This window comes from Triturus cristatus, chromosome 12, assembly GCF_964204655.1.
Source record: "Triturus cristatus chromosome 12, aTriCri1.1, whole genome shotgun sequence".
NCBI classification, from domain to species: Eukaryota; Metazoa; Chordata; class Amphibia; order Caudata; family Salamandridae; genus Triturus; species Triturus cristatus.
The window spans coordinates 782,279,270-782,304,952 of NC_140595.1; the positions used below are offsets into that span (position 1 = coordinate 782,279,270).

The 25,683-nt window shown below is 44.0% G+C and overlaps 1 pseudogene across 1 annotated transcript in view; it reads left to right on the plus strand.

Moving 5' to 3' along the window:
* LOC146782825 (alpha-2,8-sialyltransferase 8F-like) overlaps window positions 1–25,683 on the plus strand; it is a 302,891-nt pseudogene that overhangs the window by 264,073 nt on the left and 13,135 nt on the right. The window contains exon 6 of the transcript XR_014972319.1: window positions 24,735–24,847. The product of XR_014972319.1 is annotated as an alpha-2,8-sialyltransferase 8F-like (transcript). The remainder of the gene's footprint in view (window positions 1–24,734; window positions 24,848–25,683) is intronic.

Genomic DNA, 25,683 nt, shown 5'->3' on the forward strand with positions numbered 1-25,683 from the left:
TCTCAGAAAACAACACGTAGGTAGCTATAGGGGTTGATAAAAAAAACTGACAAGAATAGACGCCTTTATACCATTTCTCTCCCCCTCAAAGTTACAAGATGTGATACAACTAGATATAGCTGCAATTCATAGCTGTCTGTTGGTCTTTTGGATTTCTTACTTCGAAAACCTACCTTGACCTTTTAGCTAATAACAATTTACTTTCAGGGTCTTCCAATTTTACATTTGGCATTGTGTTTGTGGACTGGCTGGATGTCGCGCTGTACACCGTGCTTATTTTGTTCAACAATAGGTGCCGGAGCCAAACGTCATGTTTATTTAGAAACATGCGGCCTGTCAGTGCTTCGAATATAGGGGGTGGGGAGGCGAATACCAAGACGGCGTAGTCGATTCCACCTTATGTCTCTTTAATCTAGTGCGTCACATCTGCAAAGACGGGCTATCTGTCAGTCACAGACGCTTTTATCTCAGCTATCAGTATGAATCCAAACACCCCATGCCAACAACGAAATCTGGTGGAAATGGGCGGGTAGGGCTGGGGGAAGGTCAGTCTCACTCGGAAGGAAGGAGACTGAGAGGGGTGGGACTGAAGTGGCCCGGCGCTGCCGCATGTCTGTCAAGGCTGCAGCTGACCGCCCCCGGTCCCTCCGCCCCCGGCACCCCGGGCTTTAATGAGGAAACCCCACAAAGGTTTCTAATCTCCGTTTATCTGATGATAGAGGCAAGTCTCGCACTTCGCCGAGCTGTGATAGCAGAGGGGCCGCTCTTACAGATGCCAGCTTGTCGTCCACCTGCCTGGCGGCCGGAGTCCACATACGGCTTTTTTACGCGCGTACAGACACGTGTGTTTACTTCTTTGAAATGCGCGTTGCCTCGTTTAACTCGCTCTTGGCACTTTCAGGGTCTACCCTGAATGTTGTATTATTGTCATCACCCAAGCTGCACCTGTATGTGTGTGTGTCTGGAGGGGGGGGGGGTGATTTATTTGAATTCTGCCCTTCATTTACCGTCTCTTAGAAAGTTATTAATATCTAGCTGGGTAATACTACGTTTTTCAACCTTGGAAGGATGACAGGCCGCAGTGGACTTGCAGCTATTCGACAGCGTGATCTGCAGGTCACATTCCACTGAAGAAACGCGCTCTATAGCTGAGCTGTCCTTCGGATTTTATAACTTTGTAGCACTGTAACATAAGAATGGGGCCCCGGAAGTGCCGCGTGGAGCCCCAAGCATCAACCAGCCAACACAGGAACTGACCCGAGGCTGAATTCATTTGTTGGTGATAAACATCTCTCGCCGTATCTATTAACAAGAACATTTTGCAAAACTGTAAAAGGAATGGCTGCCAAGCAACTACTTCAACAAACAGCAAGTTACAGTTCCTGGCATATATTAATGTCCCCCCCTTACAGAGTACTCAGAGATAGACATATTCATCCTAACCACCCCGACGCAGAGCTCAGTATCTGACTCTTGCCCAGGTCCTCCCAACATCCCCAGAAACCAAATCAGAGCTCTCCCTGGTAGTCTGAAGGGCCACCAACATGTTGGTTCTTCAGACCCGCTCAGATAATAATCTAAAACAACCATGCAGGAAGTATCCCACCCCAGTAGGACCCCCGAGCTCCAGGAAAAGAGATGGGCTGGACAACCAGACCAATAATTGATTCCCCAGCACAGATCGCATCCCTCACAACCCGAAAGAGCTCAAACAATGGAGCCCCCAGCCAAATGCAGGCCAGAAACAGTAGTGGCAGCGTCCACCCTCAACCAAAATATTTTCAAGGCGCCCAAATGCCCCACTGGAGGCTCAAGATGAAAATAGCTAATCATACAAAATTGTTTCAGATGTGAGCTGCATTGCCAACAAATGCCCCACCCCCCCCAAAATACTACAGTTAAAGGAGAAGAAAATTATCAACCATGCAATTGAAAACAAGTAATAAAAAAACATATTACAGCAAAGCAACCCCTAAAACTCCCAAAGCTGAAAGGGATGTGCTGATGGCAAAACTGGATGGCAGGGACCACATGAGGAGGTGTCTGGAGGTCATCCGCAAAAAGACCCCACATTTTTTAGGTGGTTGACCCACACACAGTCACCCCTTTTCTAAGCCAAGAAAGGCCCCTGGCACCCACATCTTCTGGCAGAAGAAGATCTTTGCCAGACAGATCCCCATGATTAAAGCCACTGCTGTAGTTCAAGAGGCTTCACCAGGCTGTTGCATTCATTCCTGGAGGCTTTATCTGGCATGTTGTGTCCAACAGTGCAGTCCACCTAAAGCAGATTGAGTCAATTTCCAGGCGCTTGCCTGTGTCATCAATGTCGGCTTCTCGAGTGGCAGAGTGGAGTTGGTTATTGCTAGGTCATGTCCTGGTAAGAAAGAAAGAGGAACAGGATCGCCTGATATGAGCACTTTGGAGAGTGCTGATAAGACAGCTCAGCGAGAACTGGAGTGGAGCGCTCCATGAAGCGCTATATTTGTTACCAGCAGATAGGTCGCTCTCCCCGAAAAGTTGTCTCAGCCTTTCAGGCTTCTGAAGTCGAAAGTAAGTGCTAAGGATTTGAGCACCATTAGGTATTCAAAGCTCCAAGAAACGATTCCCTATCGAACAAAGATTCAACACTGTGACCCGCAGGTTACACATAACATAGATCTCGGCAGCATCTGCTTATGCCAGAGCACCAGGGCTTCAAAACTGAAGGGGGAGGGGGTTCTCAAAGGGGCGTAACCGATTTAATTAAGGGCATGACACGCAAACTTAAAATCCATGCTTAGCTTAGTGTGCTGCTACTGGTATTTTACTTCTTCTGTCATTACATCAAAATATATAATGCAGCCAGTAACATTAGGTGACAATGCAGGACATGATACCACCTAAATGGACCTTGTGTTGCAGCCAGCATTGCGAAAATATGGACGTGTTTAGAGATTGTTACTGGTTTGTCTTTACTCCCGAGCCGCGTCATTCGACGTAAACCCCAGCCAAGGCACAGTTGTGCTCAGTGAAAGAATAGCCCCCCCATCTCCTCCCCGATCCATTAAGCAACCCTGCCCCTCCCTTTGTTGGCCTCGCTGTGCTTTCACTTCCGCTCTTTTGGTGTGCTTGCCTTTTGCTCTGCCTTGTTTCCCTTAGTTCTTACTGTTCTTTAAAACTGTCCCCTTCTCTTCTCAACTCGCCCCAGTTATCCTCCCGGCGCTGATATATACATAGCCTTTCCCTGTTTGCTTTCTGGCATCCCTGCTTCCGCCCGCCACTTTAAAAAAAAATATTTCACCAAGTCAAACGCATTTGTTACATCTTTATTTAATGGACCGAAAAGTTATTGGCCACTCTGTGTAACATGATAGCAGCGCCATTACTGAGGCTGCAGGAGCCAAACTGTGCTGAGTTTTTTTCCTCACACTTTTTTTTTAACTATTGCATGCCTTTCACTTGCGCGTGGAATGCATTTAGTACTAGTGTCTTTAACTTAATGTTTTTTGGGGGAGATTACGATTATTTTATTAACGTGTGGTATGCATTTTTTTTTATTTAACGTTCCGTGCTCTCTGATGCATTTCCTGTTGCTGACCAGACCGAGAGTTGGTTGCGGTGTCAATGATGTGGCTACAAATGTACATGGCGGTGGTAGTGCACAGAAAGGTACCTTTGTGAGGATTGTTTGTGTTTGCTCCCGAGCTGCGTCATTCGACGTAAACCCCAGCCAAGGCACAGTTGTGCTCAGTGAAAGAATAGCCACCCCCCCCCCCCCATCTCCTCCCCGATCCATTAAGCAACCCTGCCCCTCCCTTTGTTGGCCTTGCTGTGCTTTCACTTCCGCTCTTTTCGTTTAGAGCTGCTGCCCTGGGGCAGTGACACAGATGTCCCTCGGAGACAGAGGCGTGGTTTCATCTTCAGAGCCTGTCTGTGCTGCTCTGTCCCACTCCGCATCACTTGGGTTCAGGCCTGAGCAGGAATGCACCCTGCAACAGATGGCAAGGGTCCCATGCCAAGTGTGACACAAGAGCCGTGCCTAGATGTCCCTCGGAGACAGAGGCGTGGTTTCATCTTCAGAGCCTGTCTGTGCTGCTCTGTCCCACTCCGCATCACTTGGGTTCAGGCCTGAGGCTGAGCAGGAATGCACCCTTCAACAGCTGGCAATGTTCCCATGCCAAGTGTGACAAAAGAGCCCTGTCTGGCCATGTGCAAGCTGGGCCCCGGCCCAGGGCGCCTTGCTTCAGAGGGGTGCACTGAGCTTTAAGAGAAAATAGTTTGCGAGATGTCACTGGATTGTTGACTTCACCACCTAACTGGCCCTTTAACATGCTTCCGGGTCACAGCTAAATGGCATCATGCCTCAGCTTACATAGTAACTTTCCTGTTGCGCAATCTGTCCCTGTTTACTTTGCTCCCTCCCGTTATCCGTGTTCACTTTGCTCCGGCCCCCTCCCCGCGGTAGTTTGTGTTGCCTTTCCAGACCCCCACCTCCCATTGTCTGTGTTCAATTTCTTCCTGCCCCCTCCCGTTGTTTGTGTTGTCTTTACCCCTGTACCCCCCTACCCATCGTGTTTTCCGTGTTGTCTTTACTCCTGTCCCTCCGGTTGTCTCGGTTGTCTTTACTCCCTCCTCCTCCCGTTGTCTTTTTTGTCTTTACTCCCGAGCCGCGTCATTCGACGTAAACCCCAGCCAAGGCACAGTTGTGCTCAGTGAAAGAATAGCCCCCCCCCCATCTCCTCCCCGATACATTAAGCAACCCTGCCCCTCCCTTTGTTGGCCTCGCTGTGCTTTCACTTCCGCTCTTTTCTTTTAGAGCTGCTGCCATGGGGCAGTGACACAGATGTCCCTCAGTAGGGTAAGTGTTGGATAGTGTAGGGGTTAAAAATTACTATTCTAACTCCAATGGTATGCATTGTAATGGTATGCGTTGTAATGCCTGCGTTGTAGTGACATGCGATGTAGTGTCATGCGATGTAATGGTATGCGTTGTAGTGCCATGCGTTGTAAAGGATGTTCCGTTGTAATGCCTGCTTTGTAAGTGTAGTGCGATGTAATAGTTGCGTTGTAAAGGTTGTTTCCCGTCTGGGAGGCGCGTCACCGCAACCTGTGCTGCTTTTGCCTTTAGTCTTTCACGTCTTTAGTCCATGATTTCCTCAATAGCCACTCTAAGATCTGTGTGTGTGTGTGGTAGGCTGTGTGTGTGTGTGTGGTAGGCTGTGTGTGTGTGTGTGTGTGTGTGTGTGTGTGTGTGTGCGCCTCTGTGTGGGTGGCTTTTTTGGTAGGTGGCTCTATGTGTGGGTGGCTCTGTCTGTGGGTGGGTAACTCTGTGTGTGTGTGTGTGTAGGTGGCTCTGTGTGGGTGGCTCTATTTGTGTGCAGGTAGCTCTATGTGAATAGCTCTGTGTAGGTGGCTCTGTGTGGGTGGCTCTGTGTGTGTGGGTGGCTTTGTGTGTGTGGCTCTGTGTGTGGGTGCAAATGCAATAGGTCTCGCATTTGAGAGCGATTAAGCTATTGACATTGAAAATAACAATGCCGTTTCTTTAAATGTTTTAAAAACAAAAATATAAACAAAAATAATGTCATGAGCAGTGCCAATAGCTCTAACTTTAACAATGCCGAGACCATTGCATTGTAAATGCTTGTTCCTCTGCTAATCAGCGGTTAATCCCAACCCTGACCTCACTCCTTTCACCCCCAGATAATAACCAGATGGGCCCTCGATCATCTCTGACCTGAGCCACACCAGGAATCTCTGGTTAACATTAGGTGTGTTTTCACCACCCGATACACCACGTTGTTGTTTTTTGTGGTTACTGGAACACACAATGATGCTAATGCACGTTTTAACTGAACCTACAGGTTGCCATCCCTCTCCCCCATTCCAGTCCTGATGAAGACCCGCCGTGATGATTTAATATCGCGCTCATAGGGTTGAAACGTCGACGCTACCTCCTGGTCCAGTTCAAGGCCCTGCTCGCAAAACTCCAAAATTGTATAGAGCTGCAGGGTCATTGTGTTTATCCTGGCCTCTCCTAAACATGTATATATTTTAAACTACTCTGTACATATCACGCACTCACTGTGTCACTGATCACACCATGTCACTTGATCACAATTCACTTTAATTCACACATTGTTGGGGCGCTATCTCCTGGTCCAGTTTCTGGCCCCACTCGCAAAACACTGAAATTGTAAAGAGCTGCAGGGTCATTGTGTTTATCCTGGTCTCTCCTAAACATTTATATATTTTAAACTACTCTGTACATATCACGCACTCACTGTGTCACTGATCACACCATGTCACTTGATCACAATTCACTTTAATTCACACGTTGTTGGCAGCTTGGTATGTAATATGATTCTTTATATGTGGGTAAATATAAATGATGTAATTTATATAAATTACCCAAAAAACCTGATTTCTTTGTGGTCACTTTGCCTTTAATGTGTGTTCCCTGCTAACGTTTTCACATTCAACCTGTGCAGTAAATAATTTGTCCTTGAAATTTAATTGTAATTATAAGGAATATTGTGGTTATACCCAGCAGAATCATTGTACTTTCATAATCTTCTACCCAGGTTCTGAGGGACACAGGGTCACCCCATTGTCTTTTGAGCTCTGTGGTAAGTAATCAGGCACCACGGAGAAGACGTATTTCATAAAAGTAGATACGTTTATTTCCATATAACTTCAGCCACGGCAAGGAGCGGCGTACCATCAGGATCTTGATCGGAACTGACAGCAGTTTACCGAACTCCCAAGGACACACACTCCAAGCATGGGACAAAAAGAACACAGAATAAAGATCATTCTAAATACAAACCCATTACATCACCTCCCACCTTAATACAAAATAAAAAGAACATACCAATTAATATGTTACAAAATCCTTGAACTTGGAAGGGGGTCTTCTAATACGACACCTCCGTACAGAATTATCTAAATCACCACTCAAAGTACCGCCAACCGGCCCAATGACTGACTGACTCACATTCTCACTCCTGAACCCAGGCTGTTCATGACCATGCAACCAATGCGTCCACTCAAGATCATTCTCCCTCAATGGGACTTCTTGCCTCTAATTAATTCCGCTTGATCCTTCTTCAACTTTATTAACTGCCTCATATTCCACCAACCTTTGCCTTCTAAAAATGCCGCGCCTTTACTAACCTTACAAATCAGAACAGTATCCGAAAATACAGATTCGCCTTTTTTAACCTTGAATGGTTTTTTAAACAGAACCCAGTCACCCACAGAAATTTCCAAATCACAAGGAAAACCTCTTCTGTCGAACCTGTTCTTCATGTCCAACTGTTTCTCCTTGATAACCTTTGCTACACATCTAAAGTCAGAGCCATCACCAACAGATAATCTACTGTCAAGCCATGATGGTAACAAAGTAGTGTTTGCTTGTCTACCCTTTGGTAACTCAAAGGGAGTGATTCCAGTGGTACAGTGTGGCGAAGAATTGTAATTCCACACCTTTTCTTCTAAAAACGTTCCTACATCAAGACCAGCAGCCAGGGCCGTTTGAATACCTTCTTTAAGGACTTTATTGCCCCGTTCCACCAGACCATTGGAAGCTGGAGAATACATAGCCACCTTCAAATGCTTGATATCATGAGTCTCCAAAAATGTACATATTCTATCTGGCACAAAGTGAGTTCCATTATCCGTTACTAAAGATCTTGGGGTTCCCTCTAACAAAAACACTCTTTTTAGGAAACAAATAGTATTATCTCTGTTAGGAGAATCCACAAATTTATAGTACATCCATTTCGAATGGTAGTCTATTGCCAAAATCAAGTACCTCAACTCCTCTGCCAAAACATTATAAGGACCAGAAAATCCAAGCCGCCTTTATCCCAAGCCTTCCCTGAAAACTCGGTTGGATGCAAAGGTAACTTTGAATGTTTCCAGTGCTTGTCCGAAAGCAAACATTCCCCGCAACCATCCACTAGACTTCTAACCTGAGCCTCTAAGGCAGGCCACCAGTAATGTTTTTTTATTTTGATGCATGTTTTTGTCACACCCAAATGTCCCTCGTGAGCGACCCTGATAATAGAGCTTCTCAGACCAACTGGAGGAACAAATGTATCCCCTCTCTGCACAAAGCCATCCTTAACCGAAAGTTCATCAGCTACTAAAGCGAAATTCCTCAACTCTCCAGTTAAACTTCTCACCTACAGCCATTTGCTAGTAGAAGATTCCAACACCTTGGTGAGAATAATATCATTAGAGCAGGCATTCTTCCATTCTGCTTCTGAAATAAGTGGACTACAATTTTCCACAGCGTCCAGTACAGCAACACACTCTACCTCATCTTCATTAAAATCTTCCTCATCATCATTCTCCATCAACATTCTTGACAAGCAATCTGCACGAAAATGTTTGCCCCCCTCAATATGTTTCATATCAAAGTTATACTCTTGCAATTTAGAAACCAAACGAGTCAACCTAGCAGACATAGTATTCCTGGTGACTTTGCTGAAAATAAAAGTGAGCGGCTTGTGGTCCGTAAAGATTTCAAACTTGCAGCCCCAAATTTACATTTTGAATTTTTGAGCCGCCCAAACACAAGCCAACGTCTTGCGCTCAATGGTGCTGTAATTTCGCTCAAAGTGTTTGAGCGATCTCGATGCGAATGCCACAGTTTGCTCCTTGTCATTCACTCTTTGACTGAGGACAGCCCTCAGACCATTCATACTTGCGTCAACTGTAATCATAGAAGGACAATCATCTTGAATAGCATGCAATGCTTGAGCCGAACCAATTAAATCTTTCACTTTAGCAAACACACTATCCAGTTCTTGAGACCACAAAATGTTTTGACCCTTTTTGAGTAAGACGTGAAGGGGCTCAACAATTTGAGCATAATTGCCAACAAATCTTGTGTAATACTCAGCAAGCCCCAGGAAAGAGCACAGAGCATCTTTATCACAAGGTGGTTTAGCCTCTTTAAGGGCCCTAATAACAGGAAATTTAGGTTTGATTCCTTTGTCAGATACAGTATGACCCATATGATCCAGTTCCCTCACTCCAAACTTACATTTATCCGCTCTTACAGTCATGCCATGTTCACCAGGAGCAGACAACACCTTCTTCAACAAATCATAATGCTCTTTTGAATTTTCAGAAAAAATCAGGATATCGTCCAAATAGGCTTGCACACCTACCATGCCCTTAAACACCGTGTCCATTATCCTCTGAAAGAAGCTAGCAGGGGATGCTAGGCCGAAGGTAAGTCTCATGAACTTATACGCACCAAAAGGTGTAACAAACATCGTCAGTTCCTGAGACTCCCTATTCAGAGGAATCTGATGGTAGGCAGACTTTAGGTCGATTAGGGAAAACCATTTAGCTCCCCCCAAATTTGATAGAAGTTCATAAATTTGGGGAAGCAGATGGCAATCGATCAAAATGCTCTTATTTAGCCCCCTCAAATCCGCACATCTCACCAGTCTTTTTACGAGCAACAACTATGGGTGCCACCCATTGTGAAGATTCGGTGGGTTGAATGATACCCTGAGAACATAAATCTTCAAGTAAGGATCTTAACTCCTTTCTCGCAATTAAGGGAACAGGCCTGACCTTGTGTATCACCGGTTGTGCGTTAGGTAATAACCTAATTTTATGCTCAAAACCTTTCACGCAACCAACGTGATCCATCGAACACAGATTTAAATTCATCCAACAAACTTTTAAAATCCACTTCAGACTCACCCACACTTCACACAGAGGTTTCCTTGACTCTAACTGGATTGTCTTCACCAGGCACTAAATACAGACCCATCCTGGCAAGATCTTTCCAGCCCACAATGTTCTTCCCCTTTACAGCCACGTACACTTTAGTAAAAATATTGCGGCCCAAGACTTCAACATTTGACATTAAAAAACCCAACATGTCAATGTCCTTCTCTCCGAAGGCCTTCGGGTTCACATCCGTATGGGACAAAGTAACCTTTTTACCCCATTTTTCATAGAAGTAAGAATCACAAAGAATTGTTATTGGAGAACCAGAGTCAGCCATAACCTTAGTTTCCACTCCATCAATTAAAGCGTCACATAAAGGACCTTTAACTTCCAGAAGATCATCTTTATTATCCAATGTCAAAAGTAAATTATCAAAGGACTCAGCACACGTATCCATTTCGACGTTCACACTGTTCATTTGAACAGGCTTTCTCTGACCATTGCAAACTTTTTGAAAATGTCCCATTTTTTTACAAATAGAACATCGTTTACCCAATGCTGGACAGCCTGGAAAATGACCAATGTGGAATCTCGAACCACATCTATAACAATAAGATTGGCCTTTCTTTTGCACAAATGTTTTAGCCTAACCCTTTACTCCCACAGCAATCAAACCATCCTCCGGGGTCTCGTCTTGATCGGAAACCAGGTTAACTTTAACAGAAAAGCTTGCTTGCATGGCCTCCGTAGAAATGACAGACCTCTCAATGCTTAAGGCTAAGTCTATTACTTCAGAGAGAGGAGGATTTTTACAGCTCAGAATTCTTTCTTCAATTTTGTGTGAAGCGCTATTAAAAACAAAATGGTCCCTGATGAACTCGTCCAACAAAGGTCCCAATCCACAAGTAGTAGCCAGGACCCTCAGAGCTGATATGTATTCTTCCACTTTTTCCTCTTCACCCTGTTTACACTTATAAAATTTGTGCCTTTGTAGCATTATATTAGGTGGCTCAGAAAATTGCTCTTAAGTCTTGCGATAGCCTCTAAATAAATATTCCAGTGTCAATCAATCAATCAAAATAGCTTTATTCGATTCTATTTTCATAAAATCATAAAAGCACAGTAATAAAAGAGCATTAGACACAAATACAATTCTCCAAGTTCAAATACAATCAACACAATGATAAAAATACAGTTAATATAAAAACAAGAATGCATAATATAATCCATATATATATACACAAGAGGGTACAGAAACACCAGATATTCACAATTTCTTCACATGGTGTTCCGAGACCTTATAGCTGCTTTTAAAAAGGAAGAGGTAGCCACGATAATAAATTCATCTTCTAGCATCTGTAATCTTAAAAAAGCTATTCTACATTGTTTAAGCTTCCATCTTCTAAGTATGGGCAATAAAAAGATATTCCTCGGTGCAACATAATATTTACAAAATAAGGTGCAATGCATTGTAGTCAATCTAGAAATATCATCGCAAGGGCATATAGGATGGTATTTATTCCAATCATTGTCAGAAAATGTAACCATCCTAAAGAAAGACCCACTGCGGAAACTGGCCAAAAGCATACGAGAAAAGCTACTTTGTACCACTATTAGGTAAGGTTGTAAACCTATACAAGTGGACATCAAATGATTTGCCATGACCGATTTCTTTTTTCTCTCAATAAGCCAGCGTTTGTTCTCTAGGTATTTCAGGCAGTGTGTCTTAAGGGATTTTCTGGACACGGATTCCAAGCTACTGGGATTATAAAAATATTCAGGGTGGCCTATGTCCTGTGTCATGTTCTTTATGTAACTAATCCAAGATAAATTTGCCACCGCATCCAGCTTAAGACAGTCCATAATTACATCCCTATTGAAGCCTGTCTCAACCGATACCCATATCTTGTGCCATAGAAGAAGAGGGGTAATCTTTATAGTGTCAGAAATATATACTAGGCCAAGTTCCTTGTGACAACAATAAGTGGCGGTCGAACTAGGGACCGCCAGTAAATAACGCAAAAAAGTGTTTTCACGGCGTTGTATGTGGTCCGAACGTTCAATACCCCATATGCCTGCCCCATATGTGCCTATTGAAATACATTTAGATTTGTAGATGGCCAACAACTCTGGGACAATTTTTTTGCAAAATTACTGACAGCTGCTATGGCTCTCATCGGGGTCAGCTTTCTACTGTTCGTAGCTGCTGCCCAAGAGCCCCTCCTATCCACGATTAGACCTAGGTATGAGAATTTATCCGTGCTTGCAATTTTTTTATCATCAATGAAAATATTACATGTCTTTCTCGATTTTGTCCCACAGCTCATGGTGAATGTCTTGGCGGTATTAACTTTTAAATCCCGCTCGGCCATATAAGCAACAAAATTTGAGACCGACTTTTGCAAACCCAGCTGTGTCTGCGACATTATAACCGCATCAAATCAAATCCAATAGGCCGCACCGGTACTTGACCTGCTTTTAATTACATTTGGCAGTCCACGCGGCACCCCTTTACACTGACCTGCTCCCTGCTGACGAGAGGCAACTACCTCGAAACACGTGTCCAGGGATGGCTAACGCATACACATACTGTTCTATTGACTTTTTGTGGCATAGGCGTACCCGCCGTCGCCACTACATTTCCCACAGTCCTTTGGGGCAACTTGCTGGTGTGACGAGCGGTGTGCGACCTACTTTCTCTCAATTTAAACGGCTTCGGCCGGCGGGCTGACGAGCCTTGAGTCTGCACCTGCGCGCCAGGAGAGGTACTTGACCTGCTTTTAATTACATTTGGCAGTCCACGCGGCACCCCTTTACACTGACCTGCTCCCTGCTGACGAGAGGCAACTACCTCGAAACACGTGTCCAGGGATGGCTAACGCATACACATACTGTTCTATTGACTTTTTGTGGCATAGGCGTACCCGCCGTCGCCACTACATTTCCCACAGTCCTTTGGGGCAACTTGCTGGTGTGACGAGCGGTGTGCGACCTACTTTCTCTCAATTTAAACGGCTTCGGCCGGCGGGCTGACGAGCCTTGAGTCTGCACCTGCGCGCCAGGAGAGGTACTTGACCTGCTTTTAATTACATTTGGCAGTCCACGCGGCACCCCTTTACACTGACCTGCTCCCTGCTGACGAGAGGCAACTACCTCGAAACACGTGTCCAGGGATGGCTAACGCATACACATACTGTTCTATTGACTTTTTGTGGCATAGGCGTACCCGCCGTCGCCACTACATTTCCCACAGTCCTTTGGGGCAACTTGCTGGTGTGACGAGCGGTGTGCGACCTACTTTCTCTCAATTATAACCGCATCGTCTGCATATAATAGAATAGGAACAGGATGGTTGGATAGTCATGCTGGAACTCGCTCAAATGCTGCCCCAAGTTATTTATGTAGAGGGAGAAGAGCAATGGGGCATGAATGCACCTCTGCCTTACCCCTCTTTTTATGGGGAACCTAGTTGAGCATTCTCCCTGTTTCCCAAACCGTACCCTGGCACCTGCCCCCCTATATAGTTCCTTTATAAACAACAGCAAAGAAGGATCCAACTCTAGGTCTTTGAGAGTGTCCCACAGCATAACATGTTTAACGCAATCAAAAGCGGAGCTTAAGTCCACGAAGGTGAGGAAAAGTTTACCCTTCTTCGCTTTTGTATATTTATCGATTATCAGGGACAGATTAAGTTCCTGTTCGATAGTCCCTAGACCTGGTTGAAAACCATATTGAAATACTGATAGCACACCTGTCTCTTGGACCCAGATCTCCAGCTTGTTTAAAATGACCCTACCTGCTATTTTCATAAAAGCATCCAATAAAGATATCGGGCGGTAACACTTCGGCTCGTTTCTATTCCCTTTCTTGAATATGGGTATCACAATGGCATCTGCCCAAGTAGGGATTAACCCATGATGGGTACAACTAATTAGTACATTAGTTAGAAGAGGAGCCCATAAACCTATATTAGATTTATAGGCATCCACCGGGATGCCATCCGGCCCTGGTGCTTTCCTCGAAGCGCTATCAGTTATAGCCTTAATGACTTCCTCAAGGGTAATATTGATCTTTAGGGGGGGAACGGTTGACGATCAATATTTTCGTCTGCTCTCAGTGGAACTATATCTGTCATATTACCATCGATGGACTCGTCCCTATAAAGCCCAGAGAAGAAGTCTACCCACATATCACCACTAATGGCCATATCTATGATGTCTGTCTCTCTGTTATTGAAGAAAGGGGCATTAACTGCTCTCCAGAAGCCGGTATTGTCTTTGTTTGTACAGGCCTCATGTAAGGCTGCACATGCTTCCATTAATGTTGCCCTGCGTTTTTTTTGCGCCGACTGGTACAAAGATCTTGCCTGTCTTATTTTATCCCTGCACCTCGGTACGTTATGTAAGGCCTTTTTTAAATGGGTATAAGCCTTCGTGCATTCTTTGTCAAACCAGCCCTGGGGAGTTTGCTGGCCATGTCGTTTTTGTCTTGTTAGCAGCTTCCTGGCCTCATCTGAGATGTTAAGGAAAGCATTAATTATATCTTTATCCTCCCTGTGAGAGGTATGTCACTATATCCTCTCTACTATTATTGATCAGGCCTAGGAGGAATGCCCCGGGATCCACTTTTGTCCAATTTAGCGTATATCCGTTCGTGCTGGCAAGATAAATATCACTGTTGTATTGCGAATTGCTATCATGTTTTTTCACCTGCCCTTTTAGGGCGAGGTCTAAACAAATAGGATAATGATCACTCATAAAGAGATCGAGAGTCTTACAGGAGAGTACATTACGGGAGTACCTGTTGGATATTAGGACAAAATCAATGGTCGAATTACATCCCCTTCCATTGTAAGTTGGTTGAAACAAAGTGGGAGACAAACATGATTCATTCGCATAGCCAAGATCAAATTGGAAAGCTATATCATTCAACAGATCTCCCAAAAAAGTATGTGAAAAATGTGAGGGTATATCTTCATTTTCATTGCCCAGCTCACAAATACCTTGTTCGCTAAATTGGCACAACGAACAATTAAAATCACCCATCCAAATGGCATACATGTCTCCCTTCAATTTTTCTTCAAGATTTTTTAGGGATGGACCTAAGTTCGATAAAACGTTCATTTGCTGCGCTTTAGGAATGTTGTTATATAGACTTATTAGAGCTACATCCCTTTGCCCACATAACGTCAAAGACAAGATCTGATAATAGACGCTGACCTCTCTAACTTTCACGTGGGAGACACCGGCCGAGTTGGAAACATAAGTACATAGTCCTCCTTTGTTACGACCCTGTTTGCTAATGCATGCTGAGGTATTAAATGTTTGAAAGCCAATTATATGCATCTCCTCTATTGCCCACGTTTCCTGTAGGCAAACTATGGCATCGTCATTAATGTAGGTTAGCCACTGGGGATCTTTTACTTTAGTCGCTAGGCCAGCGATATTCCAGGTTAATATTTTACAAGTTTTTCCAGGTTTTCGAGTGATCACTTCTCCTTCATTTGTCCTTTGGGTGACTATTATGGTAGAATCGATTTGGCCATTTATACGTGGGCTTTTTGCAGGAGCTATGCCTCTATCCTCCACATTACTTGTATTTTTAGGCAGGGATTGATCCAATACATTCATACAATTAGTTTTGAGTCCCTTATTAAATACATATCTCTCACTTTTCACAGTTATATCCATTTTCCCTTGATTCTCTTCCCTCTCTGGCATGGCAAGGGGTCAGTCTAATTCTTCCATTCCTGTTAAGGGTTCAAAACGATTGTAGAGTGGGATACCATCACCTCCCGGGTGTCCCTTATAGGGGTCCCCTACGGGTTTTCTGACATCAGATTGACCAGGAGGAGGAATTGGAAGTAAACTGTCAAAAATGCGTTGCGCTGCTTGACTCAAATTTCCAAAGAGCAAATTTGCGGCCAGGAGAGTACTCTTTGGCACCAATAGCCACTAAGTGATTTTCAAATAAACGAAACCACTCTGACCAGGGCTTACATGGCTTGCCTGGTTTACCAAGAAATGGTGGAGGTTGTGTAATTTGTTGTAGAGTAGCCATGGAAGAAATAACACTAAGTTAAATGTGAAAAAAAATCCACAGCCCCACAACTAAAATAAACAAATACCGTACATTTTAGAAGATTCTAGCAAGAATGTGTCACTGTACGAATGACAGAGGTGTGCGTGTCACCGAACACGCAGCTTGCCTGTAAGTGCTGATATGCAGCTGAAGAAATACTGCTGACTGAAAACTGTATGCTGTGAAAAACAGAGGTGTGCGTGTCACCGGACACACAGTTTGACTTAGCTGGTATGCGGCCAGAATAAATATTGATGACTGTAGGGTGTGCGCATCACCGAAATGCGGACAGACTGCCAAAACTAAGATGATTTGAAGGTGTGCGCATCACCACGATTCGCGATCAGCTGGTCGCGAACTGCCGTCAGCCTTGAATTGCCACCTTAACCAAGGTGGCCGCCGTGCGGCGTTGCACGTTGGATCACGTGATCGATGCTCAATTACGCGCTAAGCATGCATGAGCTAACTTCGAACCTTCAGGTCAGCGCGAGAGCCTTGTGCGAGCTGCCAACGTCCGACCAAGAGCGATCCTGGAAAATCAGTCAAAATGAAGGGAACAAGAGTCCTACCAGTTCCCTCTTGACATCTAAAGAAACGAGTAAAGCCTGGATGTCGGTGTGAAGCTTCTGACCGCCGGCAGACATCAACTGGCAAGGTGACACCACTGCGTGGAGTTCTTTCACTGGTTTGTGTTGCTGAAGCTGGTTCCCGGTCGTCGCCAAATGTGGCAAGTAAGCAGACACCACGAAGAAGACGTATTTCATAAAAGTAGATACGTTTATTTCCATATAACTTCAGCCATGGAAAAGAGCGGCGTACCATCAGGATCTCGATCGTAACTGACAGCAGTTGATCGAACTCCGAAGGACACACACTCCAAGCATGGGACAAACAGAACACAGAATAAAGATCATTCTAAATACATTCTAAATACAAACCCATTACAATCTCTGAGCTGCATTTGACACAGTTGGCCATCTCACCCTCATATGCACCCTCAAATCGCGAATGGGATTCACTGGCAATGTCCTTCACTGGTTCCCTTCCTACCTTTTTAACCAATACCTGTTTGTTCACATGGGGACCTCCAAGTCATTAAAATCCCCATCACCTGTGGAATCCCCCAAGAGTCCGTCCTGGCTATTGTCATATTCAACCTTTACATGGAGTCGCTTAATGCTCTACTTGCAGATAACAGCATCAAGATTCACCAATATGCTGATAATACACAACTCTATTGGAAAGTCTCCTTTGCTACAGGCATCGAATGCCTCACACACTGCGTGCACATTATACAGACATGGATGTCCAGCGCCTACCCGAAACTCACCCCAACTAAGACAGAATTCCTATTATTTGCCAAGAACAGCAAGCAAGATGTAGTTCACATCTGGCTCAATTACATGAACCTTCACAGTTTTGACCCCAATTATCACCAAATGCCAAATCACTTGGATTCACCCTGGACACCAACCTTCCTCAAGCAACACATTGCCAAAAAAGATGGCCTGGTACAAGCTCTCTCTTTTAAAGAAAGTCAAACCGTTTCTTCAGAAAGCGACTTCACAACTGCTGTTCAAGCCTTTGTACTCTCAAATCTGGATGGTGCTAATGCCCTACTCTATGGTTTCCCAAAATCCACACTGGCACCCCCTTAGGGGCATCCTGCACACCTCAGCATGTCTCATCCAGAGCCTGAAGAAATATGATCATATCACTCCCACCCTGATGGAACTCCAGAGGCTCCCCTTGCCAGCCCGCACCATCTTCAAAACCTAATTGCATCAAGCCATCCCAACTAGCACACCCACATACCTTGCAGACAAGCTCACCATCTCTGGTAGATCTCAGCACACCTGTAGCTAGACACCATCAGACTACAGACTAAGAAGTGTACAAAGGAAAAAACAAGACAACAGACCTTTTCCATCTATGCACCCAGGATCTGGAACAATATCCCAGTGTCCATCAGGACCAGCCCAACTGTGAACCAATTCAGGAAAGTGTTGAAGACTCACCTCCAGAACACCACATCAAAATGCATTAACCACTCACAACTCAGCATCGCTCTCCTATAAGTCGCCGACTTTAAGCTAGCCTTTGATCCTGTACAGTTCCCAGCTGCATTTTAGCTAGATTTGTGTTATGAAAATAACATATACATAAATGCATTACTCTCAGGCAGAGTCTTGCAACTTTGACAAAATGGGTAATTTACAGTTTGGTAGGTAACTGTTCAGTGCAGTGTACAAGTTCAGCAGAGGCTAAGACCTTACCTCCCCCTGACATAAGACCGTGTGCTATGCTCTAAGATCTTCTGCTAGGCAAAAAGGGTTCTCTGACTTCATGGTAGCTGCTGCTGTAGTGACTGAGTTGAAGGTAGTGAAGGTCTGCTGTGTGGGTGTCATGTTTAATGTGAATGTTCAGCAAAGTTTTCTTGTTTTTCAGCAACAAAGAAAAAAATCAATAACCCCAAAGCACAGGGCGTTTTCTGTCAGTATATGGGGGACACTGTGCAATTTTCCTGCCCACAACTGACAGGAAGATCTAGAGCTGGTCAACCTGCCCCAAGTAGCGCATTAGATCTGTCACTATGACCTGATGGCCCTGTGGTAACTGGGCTCTCAGGTCACAAGTTTCCGAAGGTGGACCTATTTTATGGTCTGCAACACCCTTGCTTCTTCTTACTATAGAATGGGGGAACTGTGACTTTGGCAGCAGGGCCGGCTTTGGCGCCGGTGACGCATGGTGCAACAATCTTAGTTGGCACCCCCAGTGACCTCCTTCTCCATGGATTCCCTTTCTACCACCCTCCAACATCACCTCTCATCTCTCCATAGCCACTCACTCTCACGTTTATTTCATTTATTTTTTAGCGCTATTCGTACCACAGTAGGGTGTTAGAGCACTCATTATACAAAAACAAAGAATTATGCTTGTGTAAATCAGTGTTTAGGAAATGGTACAAATGACAATGAGGACTACACGGACTAAGTGTCACATGTCGTCCAAACTGGCAGGCAGTATATTTTAAGAGTGCTTGGTCTGAAGAAGCACAAACTCAGGATTTAAAATATAACACAGTGATTGGGGTTGGCTTTACTAATAAATGATTTCTACCCAAACGAACCCTTTTTTAGCAAAATTAGGAAAATGAAAGACTGGGAAAACAACATAAAGTTCTTAACCTATAACTTGCAGTTTGCGTGCAGTTCTTTGATGACAGTTCATCGCTCACTGTGCTATATTAGGATTGTAACTTATGATCTGCAAGTATCAAAAGAATATGTGACAAAACCAGTAACCCACTGAGTTATCTAATTAACATATAATTCTGAGATCTGCTTGGGACACATTCAGCAGGCATATAAACCATCTGCACTTATTTATGAGGGGCCAAAACAGCCACTAGTCAAAACTCCATCTCTCTCCAGCAGGTACATTAATTACCAGAGTTATCTTGACATTTGTATTGTTGCCTAAAAATTGCTTGACACACAAGGGAATCGGCAGCAGGTTCTTTTGAAATAGCGCCATTCAAAGAAAAGAGAAAATACTGCCAAAACTATCTTCCGCCAGCACTCAGCAGTTCTTAAAGAACAGTGTTGTGCTCTATCACACTGGAGGACTTGCTCTCGTCAGCGGTGGTGCAGACATTTCATCCTATCATAGTGGAGTAGTCCTTCCTACCGTGTGGGTGCAGTGTTTTCAGTCCTATCATGCCGGAATACTAATTTTCCACCTGTATACTGAGGACATTCAGCCCTATCACGCGTGAGGACTTATTCTCCTCCAGTTATAGCGTGGACAGCTCAAACTCTGACACCTGGTCACATCATAGAACAAGCATTGGCAAAGCCAATAGGTCTAGCTTTAAAGGAATGTTGTATGGTAATGTGAAGCATTAAAAAAAGATAGCATCGGAATGGATATGTATTTGAGTGGGAGCAAAGAACTGAGGAATATTATTAACGTGGGTTTAAAGGTCACGTATCAGTTGCACTGTCAAGCAAGATCTAAAAAAAAACATATAGGCTAATGACTACCCACCATCCATCTATGCTGCTACCAGAGACAAACGCCATAAAATATATAGTTATTGATGACATTTTAATAGCATTACAATGTCATGTGTGTGCTCCTGAAAGTTCAAGCTCAGACAGCTAGATAAATAAACAAAATGATCACAGCTGTGTGGATGGCAAATACTTTATTGTGGAAGAATACAACTTTTGCCCAATCAAAAAATGTGTACTCTGGGCTCCCAACACGTGGGCAAGCCAAAATTTCCCTCCTGGTGAGTCTCACATAACTGTCTGGTGACAGCTACGCTGTTAAGCCACATCATACAAAGTTGCACATTCCTATATAGAATGTCATGCTGGCCTGGAAATCCAGACCTAACAGAAATTAATTTCTACTGTATTGTTTTGTATCGCATTTGCATTTATAAATCCCTTCATAACCTTTACAAGGTACCAAAGCATGTAATACATGAAGAGTGTTGAAGGTTTGCAGTGGGCATCCCAGGACTGCAAGTGCACAGAGCCTGCATTGTCTCCAAAACACACAATCCCACATCTCATATCACTGAAAGAGCTGTATGCTTTTTCCAGCACAGGAGTGGCACAAAGGTTTTTTCCACTTCATTCTAGGGCTGAGTTTAGTATTCGACTGGCTCCCCTAGATCTTACAAAAGTATTCCATCGGCTCTCCTGGGTCTTATGATACTATCCTTCTGCTCCCCTAGGTATTAGTGTAGTGTACCATTGGCTCCCCTAGGTCTTACAAAAGTTGGCTTTCCTGGGACTTATGATACTATCATTGTGCTCCCCTATATATTAGTGTAGTGTTCCACTGGCTACCCTAGGTCTTACAAAAGTATTCCATTGGCTCTGCTGGGTCTTATGATACTATCCTTCTGCCCCTCTAGGTATTAGTGTAGTGTACCATTGGTCCTCTAACTCTTAAGGTAGTATCATGTAACCGGACACTACCATAGCGCCTAGGGTGACCAATGAAACACTGCCCTTAGACCATTACTGTCTGCTCTAGGTCTTATGGAAGTATTCTGTTACTCCCATAGGTCTTATGGTAGTATTTTGTTACTGCCCTAAGTCTTAGGGCAGTGTACCATTGGCTGCCCTAGGTCTTATGGTAGCATTCTGTTACTCCGCTAGGTCTTAGGATAGTATTCTATTGCTACCATAGGTCTTATGGTAATGTCCTGTTATTTTGCTAAGTCTTATGGTAGTATTCTGTTACCCCCCTAGATCTTAGGGCAGTGATCCATTGCTGCCCTAGGTCCTATGGTAGTATTCTGTTATTCACTTGGGTCTTACAAAAGTATTCCATTGGCTCTGCTGGGTCTTATGATACTATTCTTCTGCCCCTCTAGGTATTAGTGTAGTGTACCATTGGTCCCCTAAGTATTGAGGTAGTATCATGTAACCGGACACTACCATAGCGCCTAGGGTGACCAATGAAACACTGCCCTAAGACTATTACTGGCTGATCTAGGTCTTATGGAAGTATTCTGTTACTCCCATAGGTCTTATGGTAGTATTTTGTTACTACCCTAAGTCTTAGGATAGTGATCCTTGCTGCCCTAGGTCTTATGGTAGTATTCTGTTACCCCCTAGGTCTTAGGACAGTATTCTATTGCTGCCATAGGTCCTATGGTAGTATTCTGTTATTCACTTAGGTCTTACAAAAGTATTCCATTGGCTCTGCTGGGCCTTATGATACTATCCTTCTGCCCCCCTAGGTATTAGTGTAGTGTACCATTGGTCCCTTAAGTCTTTTGGTAGTATCATGTAACAGGATACTACCATAGGGCCTAGGGTGACCAATGGAACACTGCCCTAAGACCATTACTGGCTGCTCTAGGTCTTATGGAAGTATTCTGTTACTCCCATAGGTCTTATGGTAGTATTTTGTTACTGCCCTAAGTCTTAGGGCACTGTACCATTGGCTGACCTAGGTCTTATTGTAGTATTCTGTTATTTCGCTAGGTGTTGTGGTAGTGTCCTGTTATTTTGCTAGTTCTTATGGTAGTATACCGTTACCCCCCTAGGTCTGAGGGCCACGATCCTTTGCTGCCATAGGTCTTATGGAAGTATTCTGTAACTCCCTTAGGTCTTGGGACAGTATTCCATTGCTGCCACAGTTCTTATGGTAGTATCCTGTTATTTCGCTAGGTGTTATAGTAGTATCCTGTTATTTTGCTAGGTCATATGGTAGTATCCCGTTACCCCCTAGGTCTGAGGGCCACGATCCATTGCTGCCATAGGTCTTATGGAAGTATTCTGTAACTCCCTTAGGTCTTAGGACAGTATTCCATTGCTGCCACAGGTCTTATGGTAGTATCCTGTTATTTCGCTAGGTGTTATAGTAGTATCCTGTTATTTTGCTAGGTCTTATGGTAGTATCCCGTTACCCCTAGGTCTTAGGGCCGCGATCCATTGCTGCCCTAGGTCTTATGGCAGTATTCTGTTACTTCCCTAGGTCTTAGGACAGTCTTCAATTGCTGCCATAGGTCTTATGGTAGTATCCTGTTGTTTTGCTAGGTCTTACGGTAGTATCCCGTTACCCCCGTAGGTCTTAGGGCAGTATTCCATTGCTGCCCTAGGTCACATGGTAGCATCCTGTTATCCCCCTAAGTCTTAGGGCAGTGTACCATTGGCTGCCCTAGGTCTTATGGTAGCATTCTGTTACTATAACACACAGACCTAGCAGTGGAATATTTACTTTTCAGGACAAAATCCCTCACTCACCAGAGGTGACATGCTTCATCATATGGGATTCTCCTCTCAAAGGAAACACTTAGTTCCTTTGAGGGCTACAACCCCCTCTCTGAGAGGGAGGAGCTCAGGGATGTTTTAAATACCTATTTTTGGGATATCCTAAATCCACATGTGATGAGCAGAATAGTGTGAGCGAGGGTGCAGCGCAGCGAAAATACAAAATGTGCAGGAAGTGTAAATGAAACTAGCTAGGGAGCGCACAATATATGTTTTATTCAGAAGTGCCCTCTGCCAGGATTAAAAACAGTGCACCAGCGACATGGATTTATGTCGCAATAGTATGGTGGAAAACAGTGGTCAACATGTTTCAGCCTAAAAATGCCCTAGATTTGGGGCAAGGCTTTCTTCAAGACCTGTAAAGATGCTGCTGCTAGGGTGCTCAAGTGAATAAACAAAAAGGATACAAGAACCAGAAGTGTTCTTAGTACAACTGCTCCGGAAGGTAAATTTGCCTAATGGAAACAGAATCACTTATTCAAATTTGTGCGGCCTGTTGGAAAATGGTATGACTAGTGGCTTCAATTTATTTATTTATTATAAGTGAAAAAAGAAACAAGAGAAACTCTTACCCGCTATTGCTGGGCAAAGAACTCCACCTCAACCTGGCAACTGCTCAGGATAAGGGGCACCGCTCTAGGAGGAAAAACAGTAGTAGTACAACTGTCATTATTACAATCTGTCCTGTTACAAGTCTGTTGACAGGATACCTGAAACATACAAACTATGACAGTCATAGGGTGTACGGAGCAAACAATGAGGGAAAACCTGATGGATCACGTAAACAGACCAGGCAACTAGCGTTCGTTAGGTCTCAATAATAAAATCCTACCATGTGTGCACAGACTAGCAGGCAGCACATGGGACATTAAAAAGTGTGAAACACGTCTGAATTCACTCTTAGACAAAGTAACAATCTTATCAGGCCAAAGAGTGAATGACCATGAGGAAACACTACCGCCAAGCCCCTAGCTAGATGATTTAAAGTTTTGTTTTAACCAAGATATAAGATGGATTGATATAATATTTTAAATCCAGCATGTGGGCATACTTATGTTACAATTAAGTTAGGGCCTGTTCAGGGGGCATTCCAGTCGGTGGCAGGGGATGTAATGTCTGCCACCCGGATGGTCTACTACTTGGCATATCTGGGAATCACTGCTGTCCCAGCGGTGATCTCTGTATCTCCAGAGAAACTGCCTTTTTAGCCGCTCCTCTGAAGGCACAGCAACATTAATAGCGACCACCAGCTGTCCCCAAAGCGGGAACTTGCTATTGAAAAACAAAAAACAAATGACCCTTACAGTCTGGGAGTCTACCCCCAGAGCGTGGGGGTCATATTTCCTTTTTTCCTGTTCGAGACCGCCATTTTTAATGATAGACAGAAAAAAATAGACCCTCCTCCCTAAACGGGAAACAACCTTTACAACGCAACTATTACATCGCACTACACTTACAACGCAGGCATTACAACGGAACATCCTTTACAACGCATGACACTACAACGCATACCATTACAACGCATGACACTACATCGCATGTCACTACAATGCAGGCATTACAACGCATACCATTACAATGCATACCATTGGAGTTAGAATAGTAATTTTTAACCCCTACACTATCCAACACTTACCCTACTGTTGCACCCCCTGGAGTTAGAATAGTAATTTTTACCCCTATACTATCCAATACTTACCTTAAATGCAATGTAACAGTATGCGTTGTAATGGTATGCGTTGTAAAGGTAGTATGCGATGTAATGGAATGCGTTGTAAAGGCAGTTTTTTAAAATGCGTTATAGTGTCATGCGATGTAATGGAATGCGTTGTAGTGGATGTTGCGATGTAAAAATTGCGTTGTAAGTGCATGCGTTGTAAAAGTATGCGTTGTAACGTCATACATCCCTCTAAACAGGAGAAGTCTGATGTCCTTACTCTAATGGCCCCCACTTCATCTGACCCTTGAAATAAGCTTTGCATTGGCAGAGTCAGCTTTGGCACTGCTCTCAGAAATATGACTGTTTGCCCGACTCAAAATAGAGCGGGCGGACTGAGGGTTTGACGGGCAGGATACTCCAAATATCACCTTGTCTGCCAAACTCTAAATGAGGCTCTAAGTGTTCCTGAGCACCACAAGGCAGTTTTATATTTGTGCACCTTTTTCTTTTTCCAGACGTCCCCTATTTCAGGCAAGTCGCTTAAATCCTGTGCAGTGGTGGGCAGTAGCGATATCTTATCCGGCAGCTGCTGTGGACGGGAGATCGACCAGAACGACTTTGTGATCAGGTAACTTCTCACTCAGCTGCTCCTCGCCCCTAGCTTGAGGAATGAGTCCCATCAAAGAGGAATTTAAAAGTTGAGATAAGGAATAATACTAATGATATTATTAGCAATAACAATATTAAAATGGAATCCAACAACATTGAATTTAAAGCATTCAACTTTAATATGTGTGCTGTCTCTTTTATTAGCCATGTATGGCAGCAAAAGGTTTAGGTTTTGAGAATGAAACGCAAACAAAAAGATTTGAGCTCAAATTTCCCATGATACTTTCTGCTAGCCGGTGCACCTTTTCAAGACATACAAAGGCAGCCATCCTAAGAGACAGGGGCCAGCTGTACAGAGCACTTTTGCAGCTGCAAATTCTGCAAGCCCCAAATCATTGGGTTTTCAACTGCAGACGGCATTTTTAGAAGGAACAAAGCCCTTGTACCAGCTGGAAATTCTTTCCCATGACACATGTAATTGCTGCTGGGCAAAAATTATTTTTGAATAGTAAAAGGACTTATGCAATATTTTCCAAAATGCAAATAAAAAGAGTTGTAGGAAATGGGTAGTCGCCCTCCTATTCCAATTCAGAGATTAATGTTTAAATAGTTTGTGACCACCATTGCAATCGTAAACCATTGGTTAGTTATCGACCTCAGAGCTGGGATAGTAACTGATCCATTAGATGTATCAACCACTGAGTTTCTTTTTTTTTAACACTCTTTATAGGTTACTGTTAGACCTGTCATCGTTAAAGTGGTCTTCCTCCAAATATTTTGCTTTCACCTCCTCTATTTTTGCAGAATCTTTTAGTTGAACTAGGACTCGGAGCACTTTACCATTGCTGACCAATA